Raw genomic sequence first — 27,489 nt, 5'->3', positions numbered from 1 at the left:
GGGGTGACAATGGGATTGGGAAAGCCATAAGGACCAAACACCACTTTGTCTAGTTTATGGATGGATGTGTAGAAAAGTAGGGGAAGGAAACAAACAGACAAAGGTACCCAGTGTTCTTTTTTACTTCAATTGCTCTTTTTCACTCTAATTATTATTCTTGTTATTTTTGTGTGTGTGCTAATGAAGGTGTCAGGGATTGATTTAGGTGATGAATGTACAACTATGTAATGGTACTGTAAACAATCGAAAGTACAATTTGTTTTGTATGACTGCGTGGTATGTGAATATATCTCAATAAAATGATGATTTAAAAAAAAAAAAAAAAAAAAAATGTAGCTTATGAGGGGTGACAATGGGATTGGGAAAGCCATAAGGACCAAACACCACTTTGTCTAGTTTATGGATGGATGTGTAGAAAAGTAGGGGAGGGAAACAGACAGACAAAGGTACCCAGTGTTCTTTTTTACTTCAATTGCTCTTTTTCACTCTAATTATTATTCTTGTTATTTTTGTGTGTATGCTAATGAAGGTGTCAGGGATTGATTTAGGTGATGAATGTACAACTATGTAATGGTACTGTAAACAATCGAAAGTACAATTTGTTTTGTATGACTGCGTGGTATGTGAATATATCTCAATAAAATGATGATTTAAAAAAAAAAAAAAAAAAAAAAAAAGAAAGCCATGAGTGGGGAGCTGGAAGCCAGAAGGCAGTGAGAACTGGAAGAGGAAAGAGAGGACGTTGCCATGTGAAGGGAAAGTAAGGAACCCAAGGATTGCTGGCTAGCCAGAATGCTACCGACCCCTCGAGGAAGAAGCCTTCTAGCCATCACTTTGATTTGGACTTCTGGCCTCTGAAGCTGTGAACCAAAAGTTCCCTTTGTTTAAGCCAACCCATTGTGTGGTATTTGTCATAGCAGCTCAGGCAAAACTATGACAAAATGAAATGGCAATTTGAAGTTGTAACAATGCATTAAAAACATTTTGATCCCTTTAAAGTACCTATCTTCTATAGCAATGTTGTTTTAGTGGAATTATTTCCAAAGCAAAGTGCTTCCTGGTTTTCGATTTATCCTGGCATCATAGCACCTTTGGTAGTAGTACTTTGGACTTGCTAATAACTTGTTAACATGTCACACTGTGAAAAGTTGGAGTTTTTGAATGAGAGTGTTTTCAAATGATATTGAATTATGAGATGTTGGGATTTAGATGTAACAGTGTGAATATTTTAAGATAGCAATGCTTTGATACCCTTATTTGATGAGCAAATTGTCTACAAATTTTAAGCTAAAGAAATCATTGGATTGGTGTTTGTATTAACAGCATGGTTTATAGACTTTTTGTATTTAAGGATTTTGTAAAAATTGTTCATAATATCTGTCTACTCATCATAATCATCATCATCAAAAAAGGCCCCAATAACGTCTCCATTTAAAAGAAAAGTGGTGATGAACATGCAACTTGCACACAATGTGCACAATGTACATGAACATGAATGGGGACTGTAGAGGTGTGTAATAGCCAGAAGACATAAATTTGTTGTAAAAAAAAATCAGGGCTTTTCATTTAGGTTAAAAGACAAAGTCTTCTAAAATAATTTCATTGTTTTATATTCCAAAATTTCTTCTGCATGTATGAAAAGTGAAGAGATAATTGTTAGCAAAAGAATTTCACAAATAATTAAATGAGTTCAATTTTGCATCAGGTGTTATCAGTTACTTCAAATAGAAAATCAGTTCATTCCAATTAAAGTTTAATTTTATTTTTTATATCCACTTACTGATCTCAAAATAAAATCTTTAAAAGTTCATTGTGTCAAAGATAAAACATTCGACATGATAAATTCAGTTTAAATTTTAACGTTTCAATTATTTTAAATTTTGTGAGACTTGTTTTATGACCCCGCATATGGTTTTGTGAATATACCATGTGCATTCGAAGTGAATGTGTGTTTACATCATTGAGTGGAGTGTTCTATAAATATATCATTTGGTAATTTGCATGATAGTGCTGTCCAAGTGTTCTACATCTTTCCTGATTTTTTGTCTATTGATTTTATTAACCGCTTTTTTTTTCATTTATTTATTTTTTTAATCTTCATTTTATTGAGATATATTCACATACCACGCAGTCATACAAAACAAATCGTACTTTCGATTGTTTACAGTACCATTACATAGTGGTACATTCATCACCCAAATCAATCCCTGACACCTTCATTAGCACACACACAAAAATAACAAGAATAATAATTAGAGTGAAAAAGAGCAATTGAAGTAAAAAAGAACACTGGGTACCTTTGTCTGTTTGTTTCCTTCCCCTATTTTTCTACTCATCCATCCATAAACTAGACAAAGTGGAGTGTGGTCCTTATGGCTTTCCCAATCCCATTGTCACCCCTTATAAGCTACATTTTTATACAACTGTCTTCGAGATTCATGGGTTCTGGGTTGTAGTTTGATAGTTTCAGGTAGCCACCACCAGCTACCCCAATTCTTTAGAACCTAAAAAGGGTTGTCTAAAGTGTGCATAAGAGTGCCCACCAGAGTGACCTCTCGGCTCCTTTTGGAATCTCTCTGCCACTGAAGCTGTTCTCCGTCCCACGATGCCAGGTCTACATTCCTCCCCGGGAGTCATATTCCACGTTGCCAGGGAGATTCACTCCCCTGGGTGTCTGATCCCACGTAGGGGGGAGGGCAGTGATTTCACCTTTCAAGTTGCCTTAGCTAGAGAGACAGGGCCACATCTGAGCAACAAAGAGGCATTCGGGAGGAGGCTCTTAGGCACAACCATAGGGAGGCCTAGCCTCTCCTTTGCAGCAACCGTCTTCCCAAGGGTAAAACCTGTGGTAGAGGGCTCAACCCATCAAACCACCAGTCCCCTATGTCTGTGGTCATGTTAGCAACCACGGAGGTGGGGTAGGCGAATACCCCTGCATTCTCCACAGGCTCCTCAAGGGGGAACTACATCTTTTTTTTCCCATTGTTTTTCTTTTTTTTTTTTTTTTTAACTTTCCCTTCTTTTTTAAATCAACTGTATGAAAAAAAAAGTTAAAAAGAAAACAAACATACAATAAAAGAACATTTCAAAGAGACCATAACAAGGGAGTAAGAAAAAGACAACTAACCTAAGATAACTGCTTAACTTCCAACATGTTCCTACTTTACCCCAAGAAAGTTACCTAATATAGCAACATTTCTGTGAACTTGCTCCTACTATATCCATCAGAAATTAACAGACCATAGTCATTCCTGGGCATCCCCAGAACATTAAATACCTTATCTGTTCTTCTTGGATTATTGTTCCCCCTTCCTTAATTGCTCTCTACTGCTAGTTCCCCTATATTCTACATTATAAACCATTTGTTTTACATTTTTCAAAGTTCACATTAGTGGTAGCATATAATATTTCTCTTTTTGTGCCTGGCTTATTTCGCTCAGCATTATGTCTTCAAGGTTCATCCATGTTGTCATATGTTTCACCAGATCGTTCCTTCTTACTGCCATGTAGTATTCCATCGTGTGTATATGCCACATTTTATTTATCCACTCATCTGTTGAAGGACATTTGCGTTGTTTCCATCTCTTGGCAATTGTGAATAATGCTGCTATGAACATTGGCGTGCAGAAATCTGTTCGTGTCACTGCTTTCCGATCTTCCGGGTATATACCGAGAAGTGCAATCGCTGGATCGAATGGTAACTCTATATCTAGTTTTCTAAGGAACTGCCAGACTGACTTCCAGAGTGGCTGAACCATTATACAGTCCCACCAACAATGAAGAAGAGTTCCAATTTCTCCACATCCCCTCCAGCATTTGTAGTTTCCTGTTTGTTTAATGGCAGCCATTCTAACCGGTGTTAGATGGTATCTCATTGTGGTCTTCATTTGCATCTCTCTAATAGCTAGTGAAGCTGAACATTTTTTCATGTGTTTCTTGGCCATTTGTATTTCCTCTTCAGAGAACTGTCTTTTCATATCTTTTGCCCATTTTATAATTGGGCCGACTGTACTATTGTCATTGAGTTGTAGGATTTCTTTATATATGCAAGATATCAGTCTTTTGTCAGATACATGGTTTCCAAAAATTTTTTCCCATTGAGTTGGCTGCCTCTTTACATTTTTGAGAAATTCCTTTGAGGTGCAGAAACTTCTAAGCTTGAGGAGTTCCCATTTATCTATTTTCTCTTTTGTTGCTTGTGCTTTGGCTGTAAAGTCTAGGAAGTGGCCGCCTAATACAAGGTCTTGAAGATGTTTTCCTACATTATCTTCTAGGAGTTTTATGGTAGTTTCTTTTATATTGAGATCTTTGGTCCATTTTGAGTTAATTTTTGTGTAGGGGGTGAGGTAGGGGTCCTCTTTCATTCTTTTGGATATGGATATCCAACTCTCCCAGACCCATTTGTTGAAAAGACCATTATGGCTCAGTTCAGTGACTTTGGGGGCCTTATCAAAGATCAGTCGGTCATAGATCTGAGGGTCTATCTCTGAATTCTCAATTCGATTCCATTGAGCTATATGTCTATCTTTGTGCCAGTACCATGCTGTTTTGGCAACTGTGGCTTTATAATAAGCTTCAAAGTCAGGGAGTGTAAGTCCTCCCACTTCGTTTTTCTTTTTTAGAGTGTCTTTAGCAATTCGAGGCATCTTCTCTTTCCAAATAAATTTGATAACTAGCTTTTCCAAGTCTGCAAAGTAGGTTGTTGTAATTTTGATTGGGATTGCATTGAATCTGTAGATGAGTTTGGGTAGAATTGACATCTTAATGACATTTAGTCTTCCTATCCATGAACATGGAATATTTTTCCATCTTTTAAGGTCCCCTTCTATTTCTTTTAGTAGAGTTATGTAGTTTTCTTTGTATAGGTCTTTTACATCTTTGGTTAAGTTTATTCCTAGGTACTTGATTTTTTTAGTTGCTATTGAAAATGGTATCTTTTTCTTGAGTGTCTCTTCAGTTTCTTCATTTCTAGCATATAGAAACATTACTGACTTATGTGCATTAATCTTGTATCCCGCTACTTTGCTAAATTTGTTTATTAGCTCTAGTAGCTGTATCGTCGATTTCTCAGGGTTTTCTAGATATAAGATCATATCATCTGCAAACAATGACAGTTTACTTCTTCTTTTCCAATTTGGATGCCTTTTATTTCTTTGTCTTGCCGGATTGCCCTGGCTAGCACTTCCAGCACAATGTTGAATAACAGTGGTGACAGCGGGCATCCTTGTCTTGTTCCTGATCTTAGAGGGAAGGCTTTCAGTCTCTCACCATTGAGTACTATGCTAGCTGTGGGTTTTTCATATATGCTCTTTATCATGTTGAGGAAGTTTCCTTCAATTCCTACCTTTTGAAGTGTTTTTATCAAAAAGGGATGTTGGATTTTGTCAAATGCTTTTTCAGCATCTATTGAGATGATCAATTGATTTTTCCCTTTTGACTTGTTAATGTGTTGTAATACATTGATTGATCTTCTTATGTTGAACCATCCTTGCATGCCTGGAATAAACCCCACTTGGTCATGTATGATTTTTTTAATGTGTCTTTGGATTCAATTTGCAAGTATTTTGTTGAGGATTTTTGCATCTATATTCATTAGGGAGATTGGCCAGTAGTTTTCCTTTTTTGTAGCATCTTTGCCTGGTTTTGGTATTAGATTGATGTTAGCTTCATAAAATGAGTTAGGTAGTGTTCCATTTTCTTCAATGTTTTGAAAGAGTTTGAGTAAGATTGGTGTCAGTTCTTTCTGGAAAGTTTGGTAGAATTCCCCTGTGAAGCCATCTGGCCCTTGGCATTTATTTGTGGGAAGATTTTTGATGACTGATTGGATCTCTTTGCTTGTGATGGGTTGGTTGAGGTCTTCTATTTCTTCTCTGGTCAGTCTAGGTTGTTCATATGTTTCCAGGAAATTGTCCATTTCCTCTACATTATCCAGTTTTTTGCCATACATTTGTTCATAGTATCCTCTTATAATTTTTTTAATTTCTTCAGGATCTGCAGTTATGTCACCTTTTTCATTCATTATTTTGTTTATATGGGTCTTCTGTCTTTTTGATTTTGTCAGTCTAGCTAGGGGCTTGTCAATCTTGTTGATCTTCTCAAAGAACCAACTTTGGGTGATATTTATCCTCTCTATTGTTTTTTTGTTCTCTATGTCATTTATTTCTGCTTTAATCCTTGTTATTTCTTTTCTTGTACTTGGTTTAGGATTGGTTTGCTGTTCATTTTCTAGCTTCTTCAGTTGATCCATTAGTTCTTTGATTTTGGCTCTTTCTTCCTTTTTAATATATGCGTTTAGTGCTATAATACTGCTTTTTTAATAAAAGAAGTGTTGAAATGCCTAACGCAATTGTGGAGTTTTCTGTTTATCTTTTGTTTTCATCATCTTTTGCTTTGTGTATTTTGATACTCTTTTAGTAAGTGCATGCGTTTGGGAGGCTATGACTTCTTATTGAATTGACCCTTTCATCGCCGTGAAATCTCTCTCTTTATCTGTGTTAACCTTCCTTGTATTGATGTTTACTTTGTCTGATATGAATATAGCCACCTCAGTTTTCTGATGATTGGTGCTTGCAGATCTTTTAGCATTCTTTTACATTTAACCTTTGGGGTTTACATATTTAAAGTATGGTTGGGTCTTGATGTTTTATCCAGTCTGAAATTCTGCATTTTAGTTGGAGTGTTTTAAACTATTAAACTATTAACACTTATTATGTTTAAAGCTATGTGTACCCCAGAAAAGCATGTTCTTAAAGCTAATCCATTCCTGTGGATATAGAACTGCTGTGGTAATTTCAATAGACCTCGATTAGTTTATTTTCAACTGAGGTGGGTCTTAATCCTCTTACTGGAGTCCTTTAGAAAAGGATAAAAGACAGAGAAAGGAGAGAAAAAAAAAAACAAGAGAAGCTGAGAGAGAAAAGCCAGAAAAGCTGAGAGACAGAATAGCCAGAAGTTGAAAGCAATGAAACCTGGGAGAGAAGGACCAGTAGACTGCTATGTGCCTTACTATCTGACAGAGGAATCCTGGATCACCAGAAGCCTGTCTTCAGAGTCCAAGTATTATCTTGATGCCTTGATTTGAACATTTTGCAACCTTAGAACTGTAAGCTTGTAAGTTAGTAACTACCCCCCTCCTCCCCCCCCATTGTAAAAGCCAACCCATTTCTGGTATATTGCATTTCATCAGCTTTAAAAAACTAAAACAGATTTTGGTACAAGAAGAGTGGGGTGCTGAGATTGCAAATACCAAAAGTATTGGAACAGCTTTATAAATGGATATGGGGACAATTCAGAAGAATTGTAAGGTGCTTGGTAGAAAAGGCCTAGGTTGCCTTGAAGAGACTGTTGGTAGAAATATGGATGGTAAAGGTATTTCCAACTAGACAGGAATTATGCATGTGTCATTGCCAAAACTGGAGACAGGCAATCCTTGTTTTAAAGTGGCAGAAGATTGGTAAAATTGAATGGTGATGTCAGAGGGAAGGCAGAATTTATAAGTGATGAGCTTGGGTATTTAGCTGAGGAGTTTTCCAAACTAAATGTGTAAAGTGCAACCTGGCTGTTCCTTGAAGATTATTGTAAAATGTGAGAGGAAAGGGATAAGCTGAGAACTAAACTCTTGGGCCCAAAGAAGCCAGAAATTGATTGTTTTGAAAATTCTGATCTTCTGGAAAGCAAGTTCTCAGAGCATAGTGTCCTATGTGAGGACTTAACTGAACATGGATCCAGTCAGCCATTTCAGTGTAAGTCATGATTGGAAATGCAGTTATCCAGGAAGAATTTTTGGAAAGCCCTATTGTCTGATGGTTAAGACCCCTGTGTACTGCCTGTGTAACCAACAAGTTTTTTGTGAGATCTGTATGAATGGAACCACTGCCAGCCTGGACTAAAAGGGACAGATTGAAGGAAAAATGACTTCAAAGGCAGAACCTGGAAGCTGAGGTCCAGAGCAAAGACATCTTCTTGGGAGATGAGAGCAGACCCACCCATATATTTGGAAAGGGTAAATATGCCCTGGAGTTTGCAAAAGATGAGCCTTCATTGTTCAGGAAGAGTGTTATCACTCCAGAGTTCTCAGATGCCTGAGGGATTGCAGAGAGCTTGGCCATCCAATATTTCAGAAAGAGTACTGCCTCCCCAGTCCTCAGAGAGGGTGGAGCACATTCCCTAGGGATTGGGGAGAGTCTGGCCAGCACCTCAGTGTTCTGAGGAGGTTGAGCCTGTGCCCCAGAGATTGCAGAGAGTCTGGCTGCCACCCCAGTGCTTGATGAGTTTGGAGTCAAGAGCATGATCATCACCTCAATGTTTGGAGATGTTGGAGCTCTGTCCTCTTGTTTAGAGAGAGCAGGGCTGCTCCACAAACCCTTGGAAAGCATGGTGCTGCTGCTCTGTCAAGCCCAGAGGACAAAATGTCATTCTATAGATGACTCTCAGACCTTGAAATCTAATGGAGCATACCCTGAATGTTTTTGAAACTGTTTAGGACTGGTGCCTCCAGTTTTCCTTCAAATGTCTCCCTATGGCAGTGGAAATATTCACTCTGGGACTGTCCCTCCTTTGTATTTTGGAAGCAGACAACTTGTTCTAAGTTTCCCAGGTCCACAGTCGGAGGGGAATGGTGCCTCAGGATAGACCACACCTATAACTGATTTTGATGAGACTTTGTACCTAATTTTGTTACTGAAATGATTTTAAGCCTTTTGAGATATTGTGATGTAATGAATGTATTTGGCATATGGAGAGAACATGTTTTTCTGGGGTCCAGAGGGTGGAGTATGATGATTTGAAGCTGTATGTACCCCCCAAAAAAGCATGTTCTCAAAGCTAATCCATCCCTGTGGGTGTAGACTTATTGTGGGTGGAACCTCTTGATTATGTTATTTCAATTGAGGCATGGCCCAGGTGATCTTAATCCTCTTACTGGAGTCCTTTATAAGAGGATAAAAGACAGAGAGAATACACAGAAAAAAAGCCCTAGGGAAGCTAAGAGACAAAAGCCAGAGAAGCTGAGAGACAGAACAGCCAGAAACTAAAATACACAAAACCCAGAAGAGAAGAATCCACGGGCATCACCCTGTTCCTTACTATCTGACAGAGTCCTGGATCACCAGGAGCCTGTCTTCAGAGTCCAGGTATCCTCTTGATGAGGACTTGATTTGGACATTTTCATAGACATAGAACTGTAAGCTTGTAAGTTAATAAATCCCCATTGTAAAAGCCAATCCATTTCTGATATATTGCATTTCATCAGCTTTAGCAAATTAAAACATTTAATATAATTATTGTTACCTTTGAGTTTGTCTTCCCTCTTTATAGTCATTATATACTATACCCATCTGTTTTTTGTTCCTTTTGTCCACCATTTTTTAGTTCAAATGGGTGTTTTTTAAAAATTATTCTATTTTATCTCCTCTATTAGTTTATTAGCTATAGCTTTTTCTTTCTATCCTTTCTCTCTTTTTTTTTCTTTCTTTCTATTTTTTTCTTTTTTTCTCTTGGTTGTGGTTGATTTAGTATTTTAATACCCACCTTTAACTTTCAAAACCTATCTTCAAATAATAGAATAGCATCTTACATTTAATGTAAAAAACTTACTAGAGTATATTTCCAGTTCCCCCTTTCATCTTTGGGCTGTTTTCATTTATTTTCCTACAATATTTTTAGCTTTGAACAATTATCTTTAAAAGATTTAAAAAATGAGACAAAAAGTCATATAATAAAATTTAATATCAAAGATAAAATTACTTGTTTTGTGATAATATAAATAAAACTTTTCATGGAGTACAGCCTCATGATTGAAACAAAGCTCTTACAAAATTAAGGAAGAGAAATGAAATTAGTTGTGATGCACGTATAATTCATAACTGCTACTGAACAAAGCTGTAATATTGTGCCCATCAAAATAAAACTATTGTCAAAATTTTCAATTATTTTTATATAGAGATGAAGCAGCTGAACCATATTATTGTGTATCTGTCTGACAAAGCTGATACTGATTTTCTAAAATGGATTTCACATGCCAATACTGCTTTCTCTGCTGTCCATTGTCAGTCAGACTTAGAGAGCTTCAAGTCTTTGAATAACTATTTTGCAATTCAACCACAATGTCTTACTATGGTTTTGAAATTTTTTGAAAATAAAGGCTTTAATTTGAGGTTGCTTTTCATTAAAATCAGTTGGAAATCTTGAATCAAAGCATTCACTGAGTGGAGTACTGAAAATCTTCAATTTTCGACAATTTTTTGTGAATTAAAATTATTTCAAATAAAGTTAAGTAACAGGAAGACATTTAAATAGTATTTCTATGGAATTATAAAAGGTCGAACAGTGTACATAATTAAATTTTATGCTGTTATTGTGCTGTGTGTTAGTGTGCCTTGACTTGGTGGAAGGATCTTTTGATGAAGTTTTTACTTCTACTTGAATAAACTTATTGAAATGAAATAAAATGAGAAACACAATTATATAGCTTAGAAGTGAAATAATCAAAAGAATGATGTCAAAACAATTTATTTGTTGAGTTATTTTGTAAAAATATTTATCAAAGAAAGATATTCTGAAAAGAAGCAAAAATTCAGTACCTATGAAAATACTTGAGCTGAAATATTAATACATTATTTTATGAAAAAAAAATCAAGTTGAAACTATTCTCCGTTTTAAAGAATTAGCCCTGAGTTTACCAGACAGCTCAGTATCTAAAGAGATACTCAATTAAAACATGGTATGGCCTATGGAAACATCAATTAAATATGTCACAATGTAAAATGTACAAAAAGCTCCTTTAAGGAGACTAATAAAATAAAAATATATCAGAAAAAGCACATTTGACAGGAAAAAAATAGAAACAAGGCATTGAATATGATTAAGAAACCAAAGAATTTACATGATACCAGAAATAAGCATTTTGCTTAGGTTATTTTTAATGTTCAGCCAATTCATTTATAGTTGTTTCTTTGTTCATAGACCTATGCCATTTTATTTTTTTAGAAATTATTTTAATTTTTGAAAATAGTTTTTATGAATAACTGTTTTGGACATTTTGTAGGTTCATCAGTATGACATCACCAATTTGTTAGTCAATACACATTTCTAATTATATTATTTCAATTAGTTTTAGCTTCTTTCATTCTCAAGAATTTCTCAGTTTGAATGAATATTCTCCTGAAATTAATGCCCATTTTATTAATAAAACTGTACACATTTGCTGCGCCTCTTAGACTGTGTTCCTTTGAAGGGTAAGGATGTTGTCCTATTTTTAATTGTAACCCTCAAACTTGGGCACATAGTAAGTGTTAAATAAATCTGATTGAATGGACAAAGCTTTTAATAATGTAAAGGCACACTGATACCATATACCATCAATCAGAATTATTATGAAATCATTTTTATGTCATATTTCTCTTTAGTGATTGCCAAAAACTGCGGTTCTATTTCAAATTAAAGCTCTTAATTTTCTTTTATAATCTTTAGATATAAAATCAGCTTCCTGTATTGATAATTTTGACTATCTTCAACCTAACGTGACTTTTGATTCCACAAAATTTTAACACTGGTTGTATACACGCTTTTGTCCACAAGCTTGACTATGAGACTCAGTGAGGTCAGCGAGATGTTGTCTGTTTGAAATTTAGCTCCAACACCACGCACAATACCTGGCTCAGGCAGGTTCACAACAATTATGAAAAAAAGGTAGAATATATATCTTAAAGAGATTTCTATAAACTTGGGAATATATGAGAGCACTGGCTTTGAAGTTTTCCTTTTGTTTCCCAAGTATTAAGCAGCTTTGTTTCCCTCCTGGGTTGCTGGGGAATATCTCAGTCATGCTGACATCTACCTTAACTTGACTTGCTATATCATTAGGTGTATCTGTAGAAACATAATGAAATTCTAAAGATAGCCACACTTCTGAGTATTCAGCAGAGTGTGGGCCTAAAAATGACATTGAACATTCTTTATAAAATTGATGGATCTTGAACAAAGCAAGGGCTCAATCAAGGGTAGAATTCTCTAGAGGTAAACTCACCTCTAGGTTACCATCCACCTTTCAAATATTTTCTGATTGATTTGACTCCAGATGGTATTTTCCTCCCAGGTTAAATATTCCCACTACCCAACTTGATTTCCTTAAGATAGTAAAGTAGAGAATATCATGTCTTTTCTTAGTCAATACAAAAATACAAGGCAAAAAAAGTGGAAGAGAGTGATGTAAGAGCTTGTGAATACTAAATTTGGGTTATGACCTTGCTGAAGTCTCCTCAAATAGCAAAAAATATATAAACTACTTAGATAACTACACAGTAAATATTAAAACCTACTGAGCCTTAAAGATTAATTTCAGAATTCATATTTCATTGAAGTATACAAATAATTACTAGAACAAAACTTTGAAATTTTATCTAATCCCATATCAGTCAGGTAAAATATTACTATGCTAGTTTTACAAGAAGCTAAAATTTAAGGAACTAATACAACTTGATCAAGTTCCCTTTCTAAATACGGTAGTGGCTATAATCTAAGTACTCTGCTTCTTATAGCATTACTTATTTAACTGTATGTAATCCAAGGTTTTTCTTTCTTGAAATGTCTTGAGATAAAGTTTATACAAAAGCAGGCAACTTCCTGAATAGAAAGGTCACATAAGAAACGTCACATAAGGATTTATGAGCAATTTTAGTGTATTTTTACTATTAAATTAATTAATGAAAAAAATTTTAAAACTTTAACACTTATTCTTTATTATGTCAAGCAATGTGATAAATAGATTGGAGTGTTTATATTTGCCCAAAGTCACCAAGATGGTAATTCAGTCTTTATTTCTGACTTAATAGTTCAAGTTAGCATCCATATGATAGTTGAAATCTATATCTATACTAGCTAGTACTGTGAACTTTGTATTAGATGAAGTGCATACCTCCAATGAAATTACACTCTCAATTGGATAAGAACAAATATATAATGAGAAGTCAGGAGTATATGTGCAATTCAGGTGAGTTGTAACAGTGGTGATAATTCAGTCATATTCTGTACTTCTTAGTGTTGTCTGTTATCTTTTCTGAAAACATACTCAAGTTATTCAGAACAGATTATATCAAATTAAAATGTAATACAAAAGTTTGTGACTTCATGTTCAGAATAAATTTCTTCTGGTGTCAAAAGAAACACTATTATAAATAAACCTTCAGCATCTACTGAAATGCTAATTATGGTTTCATTCATTCATTCATCTTTCAACAAATGTGTGTGTGTGTGTGCATGTGTGTGTGTGATGATGAACTATTTTTAATTACTGTGGAAGTTTCTCTTCAGTGTCTCACTTAGAAGAACAATTTATTTATCATTAAGATATAACAAAGCTTGATTTGATGACACCTATTGCTTAATAAGAAATGCAATTAACTCTTTTTGGTGGATTTAACACATTGTTGAAGATTTCTAAGTAATATTAATGTAACCTCTCCAACTAGAGCATACTTTCAATGTATGTATGGTGGTTTGGAACTGTTTGACCCCCAGAAAAACGTTCTTAAAATTAATCTATTCCTGTGGGTGTGAACCCATTGTAAGCAGGCCTTTTGATAAGGCTACTTCAGTTAAGGTGTGACCCACCTCATTCAGGATGTGTCTTAATCTGATTACTGGAGCCCTTTATAAATGGAATGGAGAGAGAGAGAGAGAGAGAGAGAGAGAGAGAGAGAGAGAGCGCAGAGCTATGGAAGCAAGAAGCTGAAATCAACAAAACCCAAGAGAGGAGGGAAAGATCAGCTGATGTTGACATGTGCCTTGCCATGTGGCAGAGGAGCCAAGGATCCAGCAGCTGCTCTTTGGAAGAAAGAATTGCCTTTATGATGCCTTGATTTGGACATTTTCCCAGCCTCAAAACTGTGAGCAAATAAATTCCCATTGTTTAAGCCAAACCATTCCACGGTATTTGCTTTGAACAGACTAGGAAACTAAAACAGTATGTGAAGGGATGCATTTTTATATAAAATTAAAATTAAAATATCTTGAAAAAATATCTATAATATATAAAATAAGTAATTGTCAAATTGCATTATTTTTACATGTCTATTTTTTTTTCATATTCTGGAACATGACTATTATTAAGAAAAGCAGCTATGGATGCAAGTTATTTGTTTCTGGTGGAATAAAAAAAGTTTTGGAAAGTAAAAATTTCTCATTGAAAATATTTCTTATTATAATAACAATATAGAGATATTCATTTTGTTAGAAATAAATGCTAACATAGAAGGTAAAATCACCAGCCTAAGTGAATACAGCAAAAATTAGAAGAGTTTATGTTCTTGAAAAATTCCACTCTATTTCTTATTTCAATGATTTTATCTTCCATGTTAGCATATATTTCTAACAAAATGAATACTCTTTCTGGTTACTATAATAAGGTAGATGTAGATGTGTACTGACATCTATAGCACAGAAAAAAAATTTACATTTTTTACTTGTGAAATTCTGAAAGCTAAAAGATTTTATGACTTTGAAAATGTTTTGGACATGGTAAGTTGATGAGCCTATTAGATATCCAAGTAGAGAAATCAAATAGGCATTTAGGTAGAAGGATCTGGAACTCAGAGAGAAGTTAAGGCTGGAGAAATAAATTTGGGAGTTATCAATTGTGGTTTCTGATAAAGTTGCCTAGAGAGAATTGTAGAGAGAAGGGAGAATAGTATTCAGGACTAATCCCTCAGGCACTCCAGCCCTTAGTCATCAGGTTAAAAAGGCAAAGACAGCAAAAGATACAAGAAGAAGCAGTAAATGAGTCAGAAAGAACTCCAGGAGAGGCTGGTGACATGAAAGCCAAGAAAAGAAAGCCATTCCCTCCTTCTTCAAGGGAAGGAGGGAATGGCTAGCTGTGACAGATATTGCTGAAAGGTTTCTGAAAGAAGATACAGAAGTTACCATTGGATTTGGCAACTTGGATTTAACAAGAGCAGGTTAGAGAAATAAATGAGATGAGATGCTGACAGTGAAACTGGAGGCAGTTGTATAGACCTCTTCCTCGTGTTTAATATATTTGCTATTAAAGAAAGCAGAAAGGGAAAACAGAAGACAATGAATTGAGGGTATAATGAAGGTTTTTTTTGTTTGTTTATTTAAAATAGAAGATATTAAGCCACATTTGTATACTGTGGGAAATGATTGAGTGCAGAAGGAAAAACTGGTAGTTCAGAAAAGATGAGAAAATTTTTGGAATTAATCCTTGAGAGAGAGCGTGTTAAATACTTGCAGCAGATGAGGTAGGGTTGACCTTACATGGAGCAAAGAGTACTTTCCTTATTGTAAAAAGTGGGGAAGCAGAGGATATGGAACAGATGACAGTGGACTGTCAGGTGTGGTGGTAAGAAGATGAGGGTGGTCCCATCTTAATGCTTCTGTTTTTTTCAGTGAACTATAAGGAAGTTAATCAGATGAGAGAGACAGTGGGGAGAAGAGTAAGAGAATGAAGGAAACAATTCAAGTGAAACGTCCTTGGTATTATCATTATTTAAAGAATATCATTTTTCAGTAATTTCACAGATATAAGGAGAAATTTTAGTTTTATTATTTCTAATACTACAAATTGACTTTGAGTCTTTTGGCTTCACTTTATGGTAAAAATATCAAGCAAGGAATCTTCTTGTGTAATGAAGGGTTATAAGTGTTCAATATTTCTTGCCTTTCTATTTCAAAGTTGGTCCAACCTTTTTGCTCATTCTTTCATGAATAAATAGCTGTCAAAGTCCCATTAGTAGGGTATGACTTTGCATTGTTATTTCTGGTAATGGACTAGGTTTGTGCTAAGACAATGTGCTACAGTGGTTGAATATTTGCTCTTTGAGTTCAAATCCCCACTCTACCATGAGCAAACACTTATCCTCTCTGAGCCTCATTTTCCTCATTTATAAAAGGGAGATGATAATAATTCATAAAGATTCTTTTTTAAAATGTAAAAACTTAGTCTTCAGCCCAGTATTTTGCATACATAAGCTGTCGATAGAGAGGGAAATTTTTTTTCCTATTCATCTCTATTCTAAATTCATAATTCTTCATGTGGAACAATTATTCCTCTTTTTATTTTGTTTGTTTGTTTGTTGTTGTTGTTGCTTTAGATAGGAAATACCCTGTGGATAAGGCTATAAAGTTGATATCATTGTGAACAGATATTTTTTCAAGGATGTTAATTAATACATTTAATTTGCAGTGTCATAGATGTATAGATTTTTGGACTATCCTAATCAGTATGATAGGTAGGTAGATAGTTGCTCTTCTGATTTTAAAATGACATCTAGAGGAGCAAGACAGCAACAAAGAGAGTGAGGAATTTAGTTAGTCCTCAAGAGCAACTAGTAAATAACCAGAAGCAACTAGTAAATAATCTGGAACAAATGTTGGGAGACATCGTGAAAGGACACACATCGTACACCAGCCTGGAATGGGTGGAGTGGCTGAGACTGAAGCCCAGAATCATAAGTAAAGCTCTTCAAACCCACAGCTGGCACCCCTCCCCCCTTGGACAGGGCAGGCTGAGCTGAAACACTGCCATGGGAAAAAAAGAAACAGGTTACAGGGAAAGTAACTAAACCAAGCTCCAATTGCAGTTTTAATTAACACATTTGGACTACTGAATACAAGCTACAAGCATGGAGCAGGAAGGGAAGCAGATTCCTTCCAGCAGGAAGGAGGCAGGGCTGAAGGAAAAAAAAATACATAAATAAATACAGAGACTTTGGCTGACCTCAGAATACTGGAAGATGGCTGTGTCCTAAGAAAACTGAGGGGCTGGGGACTGGCTCTGAAAAGAGGCTTTTGCTCTTTTCCCATTTTTTTTCTCTCATTCTAAGCAGCCCACTAGAGAAAGCCTCAGGCATCTTCAGTTCCATGCTGACCCAGGCAAGTGTGAAGTAACAGAGACACAAAGGCAAAGGAGGAATTCAAATGGAGAAGATAACTCCATAGGGGGTGTATCTTCCCTAAGACAAGGAGGTTGGGACCAGCCCAAGTGGCTGCCTTCTCTGAGAGAATTCAGACCCCAGAGCCTAGGGGAAAACAAACCAGAAAGAACCACTTGGCTTCTGACACTCTTGGCCCCTAACCAGGTCAGGGTCTGCTGTGAATTAAAGGGACTTCACCTTTTAATGCTGGTGGGGAGCTGTGGGCTGACAAGCACCACCTGCTGCACTGGATAAAGATATCACGTTTTCATTCTGGTGGGGAGCTGTGGTGACTGACAAGCACCACCTGCTGCACAGAGTCTAGAGACCTCACAGGAAAGTCTGTCAATCTTCTAGGACTCACCCTCAGGGAAACCTAATACTGACTACTGCCTCCTCCTGAGACCTGAGCCCTTCTGGTCTGGAAAAATCTGATTAGGGTAATCAAGGAAACCAGATACCTAAATAACAGAAAACAAAAAATCACACTAGGAAAAATGAAGATATGGCCCAGTCAAAGGAACAAACTTACACTTCAACTGAGATACAGAAATTGAAACAACTAATTATTAATCAAGCAAATATCCTGAATCAATTAAAAAAATCAATTCAAAAATCAGTTCAACAAGTTAAAGGAAAATATAGCAAAAGAGATGAAGGATATAAAGAAGACATTGGGTGAACAGAAGGAAGAAATCAAATGTTTGAAAAAACAATTGGCAGAACTTACGAGAATGAAAAGCAAAACACAAGAGATGAAGGACACAATGGTGACATACAGCAGCAAATTTTGAGAGGCAGAAGAAAAGATTCATGAACTGGAGAACAGGACATCTGAACCCCTTACACACAAAAGAGGAAAAGAATGGAGAGATATGAGCAACATTTCAGGGAACTGAGTGACAAAATGAAGTGCATGAATGTATGTGTCATGGGTGTCCTGGAAGGGGAAGAAAAGGGAAAGGGGGCAGAGGCAATAATGGAGGAAACAGTCACTGAAAATTTACCATCCTTTATGAAAGACATAAAATTACAGACCCAAGAAGTACAGTGAACTCCAAACAGAAAAGATCTGAATAGACTTATGCCAAGACACTTAATAATCAGATTGTCAAATGTCAAAGACAAAAAGAGAATTCTAGAAGCAGCAAGAGAAAAGTGATCCACCACATACAAGGGAAGATCAGTAAGACTATGTGCAAATTTTTCAGTAGAAACCATGGAGGTGAGAAAGCAGTGGTATGACATATTTAAGATACTGGAAGAGAAAAACCACCAACCAAGAATTTTATATCTGGCAAAACTGTCCTTGAATTATGAGAGAGAGTTTAAAATATTCTCAGACAAACAGACAATGAGAGAGTTTATGAGCAAGATACCTGCTGTACAGAAAATACTAAAGGGAGCACTACAGACAGATAGGAAAAGACAGGAGAGAGAGTTTTGGAGCACAATGTTGGGAGATGGTAGCACAATAACATAAGTACACTGAAGAAAGATGGCTGTGAGTATGGTTGAAAGAGAAATGTTAGGGGCATGTAGGACACCAGAAGGAAAGACAAAAGATAAAGGTTGGGACTGTGTGGCTTAGTGAAACTTAGACTGGTCAATGATTGTGATAAAATGTACAAATATGTTTTTGCATGAGGGAGAACAAACAAATGTAAGTTTTGTAAGGTGCTCAGAAGGGGGTGGTATGGGGGGAAAAACACGATCAGTGCAAACTGGAGTCTATAGTTAACAGTAACATTGCAATATGCTTTCTTTAATTGTAACAAGGATAATATACCAAGGCTAAATGCATATAAGAGGGAGACATAAGGGAGGGGTATGAGGTCTTGGCATTAGTGTTGTCATCTGACTTTTTAATGGTATTTTATTTTATTTAAACCTTTTCTTTTGTAGCTTTTTAGTTGCCATTTTTTTCCTCTCTTTTTCTTTTTCTTTTGTCTTTTGATTTTTTTTCGCCTCTTCCTCTTTTTCTGTGGCTGTATTTTATCTTATTTTTATTTTTCCATTTATCCTTTTTATTACTGACCTTATTGCTGTATTTGATTTTAGTTTTACTTTTACTTTTATCCTTTTTATTATTCTTTTGTTTCAATTCTCTTTTTTTGAGTAATGAACATGTGTAAGTGCTAATTGTGGTAATGAATGCACAACCATATGATGATGCTATAAATGATTGTACACCGTGGATGATTGTATGGTATTTGAATATATCCCTATAAAATTGCAGGGAAAAAAATAAACAGAGGGACACAAGTGCTGGAGAGAACCTGGAGAGAGAGATGTATGTATTCACTGTTGGTGGGGAAGTAGAATGGTGTAGCCTATCTGGAGGACAGTACGGTGGTCCCACAAGAAGCTAGGTTTGTGGGTGTTTCAAGGTCCAGCAACCTCAGTATGGGGTATATACTTGGAAGATCGGAGAGCAGGGACACAAATGGACATTTACACACCAGTATATATAGTGGCAGTATTCACTGTTTGCAGTAGACAGAGGTGGCATAAGAGTACATTGACTGATAAACAGAATGGTGAACTGTAGTGTATGCATGATAGAATATTGAGCGGCTACAAGAAGAAATGAAGCTGTGAGACTCACAACTAGGTGAATGAAGTACACCTAGTTGTATGTTGAGTACAACATTTTGAGTGAAGCACACCAGGAACAAGAGGACGAACATTATAATGCCTCACTAATATGGACTGACTATAATGTGTAAACTCCAAGAACTGAGTCTTAGAGCACAGCTTATCAGGGAAATGCTTATTGTATTGGTTGCTAGATTATAAGCTCTTAAAGCAGTCACATCTATTCCTGAGTTGTAATGGTTATCTCTAAATCCTGAGATGCTGAGCTCCTTGTGTATAACCTCGTTGGTCTCTGGAACTTTGGGTATCTGTGTGACACACAAGACTCAGAGCTAGAACTTGGCAGCTATAATGTTAGTATTACCCCATACAGCAACTGTTGAAAGAGCTGAAAAAGAATTCAGACTTTAATTAGAGATAGGACCACAGGATCTGGTTAGGACTAAGGCAAATCAGGCCCAAGGGTAAAGGACAATACTGACTGGGTTTTAAAACTACAACTTATGTGTGAGAACAAGGGAGGAGATGTTTATCTGCTGCATCATCTATATTTTCTGTAGCACACCAGCTAATTTAACTTGTATGATCAGTTTGTTTGAACACCATAGGTACATAGAGCTTTGAATGGGAAGTAGGATTTGGTGAGTTTGTACAGGATGGGGTGAAATCCTGACAAATCCCAGAGTGATATGGGCAGAGTATAAGTGAATTTGTGGGGCCCCCCAAGGAGCTGGGGAGAAATGCATGTGTTGGACTTCCCTACCTGGGCTATTGCTATTTTCCTGCAAACGTTGGGGACTGCCAATTTGGTGTCCCAAGCCCTCAATCAGGGTGCTTTCCTCTGTGAGGCTAGTTGCTGCAAGGGAGAGGCTAAGGCCACTTATAATTGTGCCTGGGAGACCCCCAGAGAACCCCTTTGTTGCTCAGATATGGCCCCCTCTCTCACTAAGTGCACTCAGCAAGTGAACTCACTGCCCTCCCTCCTACATGGGACATGACTCCCAGCGGTGTGAATCCCCCTGGCAATGCAGGAAATGACTCCTGGAGATGAGCCTTGACAGAGCACTGTGGGATTGAGAGGATCTTCTTAAACAAAAAGGGGGAAGAGAAATGAAACAAAATAAGGTTCCAGTGACTGAGAGATTTCAAATGGAGTCGAGAGGTCATTCTGGAGGGTATTCTTATGCTCTATATAGATATCACTTTTTAGTCTTGAGTGTGTTAGAATGGCTAGAGGGAAATACTTCAAGCTGTCAAACTGCAACCTAGTGACCTTGATTCTTGAGGACGACTGTATAGCTCTGAAGATTGCATGGTGTGAGTGTATGACTGTGGAGACCTTTTGGCTCACACTCCCTTTGTCCAGTGTGTGGGTGGGTGAGTGTAGAGGTGGGGACAAAGATTGGATGAAGAATGGGGTGGAATGGGGTGGATGGAAAGAGTTAGGGGTTCTTTTTTGCTTTTATTTTTATTTTGGAGTTAGGAAGAGGTTCAGGGGTTGATTCTGGTGATGATCGCACAACTGTATGGTGGTGCTGTGAATAGTTGATTGTGCACAGTGGATGAGAATGTGTCTCAATTAAACTATATTAAAAAAAGTAAACGAACAATGAGGGGAGGAGGGAAATGGGATGTTTTGGATATTCTTTTCTATTTTAATTTTTATTTTACTTTTTGGAATAATGCAAATGTTCAAAGTTTGAGGGGATAAAAGCACAGCTATATGACGACACTGTGAATAACTGATTGTACACTTTGAGTGATTGTATGTTGTGTGGTTATATCTCAATAAAATTGCATTAAAATTAAAAAATTAAAAACAAAAAAAGACATTTTGAGATAATATAGTTTTATAAATTTCAATTTAAGTAATCATATTATTGCATTTTATACTATAGTCAACACTTTAAGCACATTTTTATTTAAAAGGCTCTCTAACTTTTATTTAAGAAATGTCCCTAAGATATGGTCTCATATCTGCATTCCCACTTTAACTGCCCTAAATAATTGAGTGAAGGCTGGCAATTTTTCAGCCTCTTTAAGCCTCAATTTTCTCATTGGAAAACATAGATAATAATAGTACATAGACTTCTTACGAAACAACTGAGATGCAGCTCATAGCACAGTATTTGAAACATAGTAAGAACCCAATAAATGTTAGGTATTATTAACATTATTAACCATTCACATAATCTATTTTATGTAATTTTGCCGTTTGACTGTTATAATTTCTACTGAATAATCAGCTGGTATAAGGAGCACAGTCTACAGCTATATAACAGACTGGCCAATTGATAATTCCCATTCTAGATTAAACAAAATATAATGGCCTGTCCATTTGAGATGAAGGAAACAAAGAAGGAAAGTCATTGTTTACCGTCAGTCTCAGAAGGCTTTTAAAGTCAATTCTAAGCTATATTTGGAAGTGATAGTATATAAGCCTATAATGTTCACTTTCCAGAATGTTCCTTTTCATACAATCATTACAAGTGAGTCAACAAGTTTATAAGACTTTTCTTTCTCAAGGAGATATAGCATAGCTCCTTAAATGGCTATTTATTTTGTTCAATAACTGTATTTTCTATTAATAAAAAAACAGGAATGATTGATGCCATAATTACTATAATTTTGTCTACAAAAACATGAAAGATAACCAATATGGAAACCAAACTTTGAATTAGTAAAGAAAGTAAGACAACAGCATTACACCAAGTAATTGCCCCTGTGTGTATTTTACTAATTGCTTTCAGAACTCAAGTAATTCCAAGAGGAAAAATTTTCTTTGGCCTTTCATTAAACCCCATCATTCTCTGTTGTACTTTAAAACTCAACCCCTAATTTGTTTATTAATTGAGAAAAAAGGAACAGTGGGGGTTTAACCACCTCTTTTCTTTCAAATCAACCAGGCCCACCAGCAAATGGATATTCTCATACATCTTTCAACTGTCATATAAATGCATTCTTAATACAGCTACTTGGTCCCTCTTTAAATTTTTAAGCACAGTAAATCCAGACATGAGAGCAAAAACACCTTTTGCCCTCATACTCAGCCAAGACCCAACTATTCCAACTGCTTTCATTTTAATGTTTTCCTAATAGAATTACACATACATTTTTACCAGCACAAAGAAATCTCAAACAAACCAGTTTTCTTATATTCTTTTATATCAGTCCTATATTTCAGTTTGAAAGCTATAGGACATACACATTTATGTAATCTTTCCAATAAAAACATCCTAAATGTAAGTCTTACATTATAGAATATCACTCTCCAGAGCAATTCAAGAAAAATTTAAAGATTATTTATCACAATGAACATTTCACAGAAGATCTATATTCATAGCATATTAGTATTGCCCACACACTGTAATGCATGATGCTCTGCTAAAGAACACCAATGGATATTATAGAACAAATTCACTTGGAAATTGGAACCAAGCCCTCTTCTACTTCCCCTGTTATTCTCTAATATGGGTGAGATTGTTAATGCTATTAACTGAAAATAACTCTTTCAAAAACAACTGACATGAATGTAAGTTGAATTATTTTTAAGGTAAATTTGGATTTATAACAGCTTTCAGTTTTCTTATTTATAGATATAATCTCTGTCTTATAATTTCTTAACGGGTCTTATTAGGTTGTTTTATTTAACTGAGATTTCTTAATGGGTCTTATTAGCTTATTTCATTTAACTAAGGAGGGGAGAAATTGAATCTCTTGGACAATATAGATAGAAGAGGACAGTCCAGTGTAATATTTAAGGGTTGGGTTCTGAAATCAGACTGGAGTTCAAGTCTTGTTTCTGCACTCTATAGTTTTTATAAGGCTGGACAAGTTACTTAGCCTCCCTAAACTTTTGTTTCCTTATCTCCAAAATGATAATAAGAATACTTGACTCATAGGATTGTTATGAGAATTAAAGGAATTATATATATAAAGTCCCTTGCCTTTGCCTAGAAATACTAGTATATCAGTAAAATAAAACAATATATATATAAAACTTCTGGTTATTAACAGAGCATTGGAATGTTAGAATGAGAGTCAAAAGATGTATGGATTTTGTTTCATTTTCCTGATCAGTTTGCAACCCTCTTAGATTTTGCTGTTGTTATTGTTTCCACAAATTAAACACACACAAATATATATGTTTATGATCATTGTTTTTTCTGCTTTGATGCAGTGTCAGGCTGAACACCCTACCAATGTTTTGTTTTTTATTTTGTTTTTTTTTTTTAATTCAGTTTTATTGAAATATATTCACAAACCATACAGTCATCCATGGTATACAATCAACTGTTCACAGTATGATCATATAGTTATGCGTTCATCACCACAATCTATTTCTGAACATTTTCCTTACATCAGAAAGAATCAGAATAAGAATAAAAAATAAAAGTGAAAAGAGAATACCCAAACCCTCCCCCCATCCCACCCTATTTGTCATTTAGTTTTTACTCCCATTTTTCTACTGATTTTTTTTCAATTTTTTAACTTTGTTTATCAAAAAATTAAAAACAAACAGGCAAACAACCAAAAAAACCCCACAACATTTCAAACAAAGCAATGGATTAAGGAAAACAAATAACCTAAAATACCTACTTTGCTTCCAATATGTTCCTACCATACCCCAAGAAAATTAATAAACCATGTCCAAACAGAGGAGTAAGAAAAACAAATAATCTAAATTAACTACATTGCTTCCAACATGTTCCTACCATACCCCAATAAAATTAACAACCCCTAAGAAAACAAAGGAATAAGAGAAAAAAAAAACCTAAAATAACTCTATTGCTTCCAACATGATCTTACTATATCCAAGAAAGTTTACAAACCATAATCATTCCTGAGCATTCCCATAACATTGAGATTACCCTCCATAGTTTACCTGTTCTTATTAGATTATCATTCCCCCTCCACTAATTGGTATCTCTAGGTCCCCTACATTCTACACTATAAAACATTGTACATTTTTCACAGAATTCACATTAGTGGTAACATACAATATCTCTCTTTTTGTGCCTGGCTTATTTTGCTCAGCATTATGTCTTTTTTTTTTTTTTTTTTTTAATCTTCATTTTATTGAGATATATTCATATACCACGCAGTCATACAAAACAAATCGTACTTTCGATTGTTCACAGTACCATTACATAGTTGTACATTCATCACCCAAATCAATCCCTGACACCTTCATTAGCACACACACAAGAATAACAAGAATAATAATTAGAGTGAAAAAGAGCAATTGAAGTAAAAAAGAACACTGGGTACCTTTGTCTGTTTGTTTCCTTCCCCTACTTTTCTACACATCCATCCATAAACTAGGCAAAGTGGAGTTTGGTCCTTATGGCTTTCCCAATCCCATTGTCACCCCTCATAAGCTACATTTTTATACAACTGTCTTCGAGATTCATGGGTTCTGGGTTGTAGTTTGATAGTTTCAGGTATCCACCACCAGCTACCCCAATTCTTTAGAACCTTAAAAGGGTTGTCTAAAGTGTGCGTAAGAGTGCCCACCAGAGTGACCTCTCGGCTCCTTTTGGATTCTCTCTGCCACTGAAGCTTATTTCATTTCCTTTCACATCCCCCTTTTGGTCAAGAAGATGTTCTCCGTCCCACGATGCCAGGTCTACATTCCTCCCCGGGAGTCATATTCCACGTTGCCAGGGAGATTCACTCCCCTGGGTGTCTGATCCCACGTAGCGGGGAGGGCAGTGATTTCACCTTTCAAGTTGGCTTAGCCAGAGAGAGAGGGCCACATCTGAGCAACAAAGAGGCATTCGGGAGGAGGCTCTTAGGCACAACCATAGGGAGGCCTAGCCTCTCCTTTGCAGCAACCGTCTTCCCAAGGGTAAAACCTGTGGTAGAGGGCTCAACCCATCAAACCACCAGTCCCCTATGTCTGTGGTCATGTTAGCAACCATGGAGGTGGGGTAGGCGAATACCCCTGCATTCTCCACAGGCTCCTCAAGGGGGCACTGCATCTTTTTTTTTTCCTTGTTTTTTTTTTTTTTAACTTTCCCTTCTTTTTTAAATCAACTGTATGAAAAAAAGGTTAAAAAGAAAACAAACATACAATAAAAGAACATTTCAAAGAGACCATAACAAGGGAATAAGAAAAAGACAAGTAACCTAAGATAACTGCTTAACTTCCAACATGTTCCTACTTTACCCCAAGAAAGTTACCTAATATAGCAACATTTCTGTGAACTTGCTCCTACTATATCCATCAGAAATTAACAGACCATAGTCATTCCTGGGCATCCCCAGAATGTTAAATAGCTTATCTGTTCTTCTTGGATTATTGTTCCCCCTTCCTTAATTGCTCTCTATTGCTAGTTCCCCTACATTCTACATTATAAGCCATTTGTTTTATATTTTTCAAAGTTCACATTAGTCCTACCAATGTTTTTTATCAGTTTTGAAAAACGTTATGGTCTTCTTGATGGCCACAGCTTTGAGAGTTAAAACATTTCAATACTGTGTCTAAAATCTCTGATTTCTTTGTTATGTATGTGTATTAGATACATAAGATGCAACAAATTTGCTGGATCTGTTAACAGATTGATTAATATACTGATGAATCACTCTACCTACCTACCTATCTATCTATCTATCTATCTATCTATCTATCTATCTCTCTATCTATCTATCCGTCCGTCTAGAATCTGTTTATTGATATCACCACAATCCAAAACAATTTGAAGTCTGTTTAGTTCTATTTGTGTCTGCTTTTTTCTTTTTTGTATTCCCAATACCTAGCCATGCCTGTCATATGTTAAGTTAGTAAGTGAATGAATGAGTGAATATCAATTATGTGTTTGTAATCTAGCAATTTGAGTCATTACTTTGATATGCAATTTAAAATAATAATTTGAACAAGTACTGAATCCTACATTTACGAATATAGTTTCATAGTAGTTTAAAATGGAAAATTTAATAGCTTATTTGTCTTGATGTTTAATTCACATGTCCTTCAGGGTAAGTCCACTTTCTAGTAATTCATAGTAATATTTTGTACCATTAACTTTATTAATTAAAGTTAACTCTATTACTAAATATGTCATTCACCATAAAGAAAAAGAAAGTTGCTTTGCTATGATCTCATATTATTCTCCTCTTCAGTAATGATTTTTTTTAACATTTTACTTTTAGGTAGTTGTTGATTTGAATGCAGTTGTAAGAACCAACAGAGAGAGATCCTGTATACTCTTTACTCAATTCCCCCAATGATAATATCTTGCATAAATACAGTATATAAATGAACATTGACACAATCCACCAACCTTATTCAGATTTCATCAGCTTTACAAGCACTCTTTTGTATGTGTTGTGTTTATGTAGTTCTATGTAGATTCATGTGACCATCACCAAAGTCAAGATAAAGCAGAGGTCCATCACAGGGATCTCTCATGCTGCTCTTTGGTATAGCCACAATCGCCTCTCTCTTACTTATTCCCCAACCCCTGAAAACCACTATTTGTTCTCCAACTCAAAATTTTTTCACTTCAACTATATTATATAAATAATATCAAATAATATGTAATCTTTTGTGATTGGCTTTTTTTTTTCTCACTCAGCAAAATTCCCTTGAGATCCACCCAAATTGTTGGGTTTATCAATTGCCCCCTTTTTATTACTGAGTAATACACCTTTGTACGGATCTACCACAGTTTTTTTAGTCATTCACCTGTTAAAGGAAATTTGGGTTTTTCCTAGTTTTTGGCTATTGCAAATAAAGATGCAACAAATATTCATGTACAGGTTTTTATGTGAACCTAAGCTTTCACTTCTCTAGATAAATGGTCAAGAGTGCAATTGCTGGGTTGCATGGCAAGCACATTTTATAAGAAACTGCTGTATTCCTTTCTAGCATGGATGTGCCATTTTATGTTTCCAGAAGCAATATGAGTGATTCAATTTCTCTACATTTTTCTCAACATTTGTTGTTAGCACTATTTTT

The 27,489-nt window shown here is 35.7% G+C and overlaps 1 protein-coding gene across 8 annotated transcripts in view; it reads left to right on the top strand.

Moving 5' to 3' along the window:
- The window catches only part of CSMD3 (CUB and Sushi multiple domains 3), a 1,408,207-nt gene that overhangs the window by 1,110,742 nt on the left and 269,976 nt on the right, over positions 1 to 27,489 (top strand). The gene's annotated exons all lie outside the window — the stretch shown is intronic.

The sequence above is a fragment of the Choloepus didactylus genome, chromosome 14 (assembly GCF_015220235.1).
Source record: "Choloepus didactylus isolate mChoDid1 chromosome 14, mChoDid1.pri, whole genome shotgun sequence".
NCBI classification, from domain to species: Eukaryota; Metazoa; Chordata; class Mammalia; order Pilosa; family Megalonychidae; genus Choloepus; species Choloepus didactylus.
This window is presented reverse-complemented; position numbering and strand designations above follow the sequence as displayed.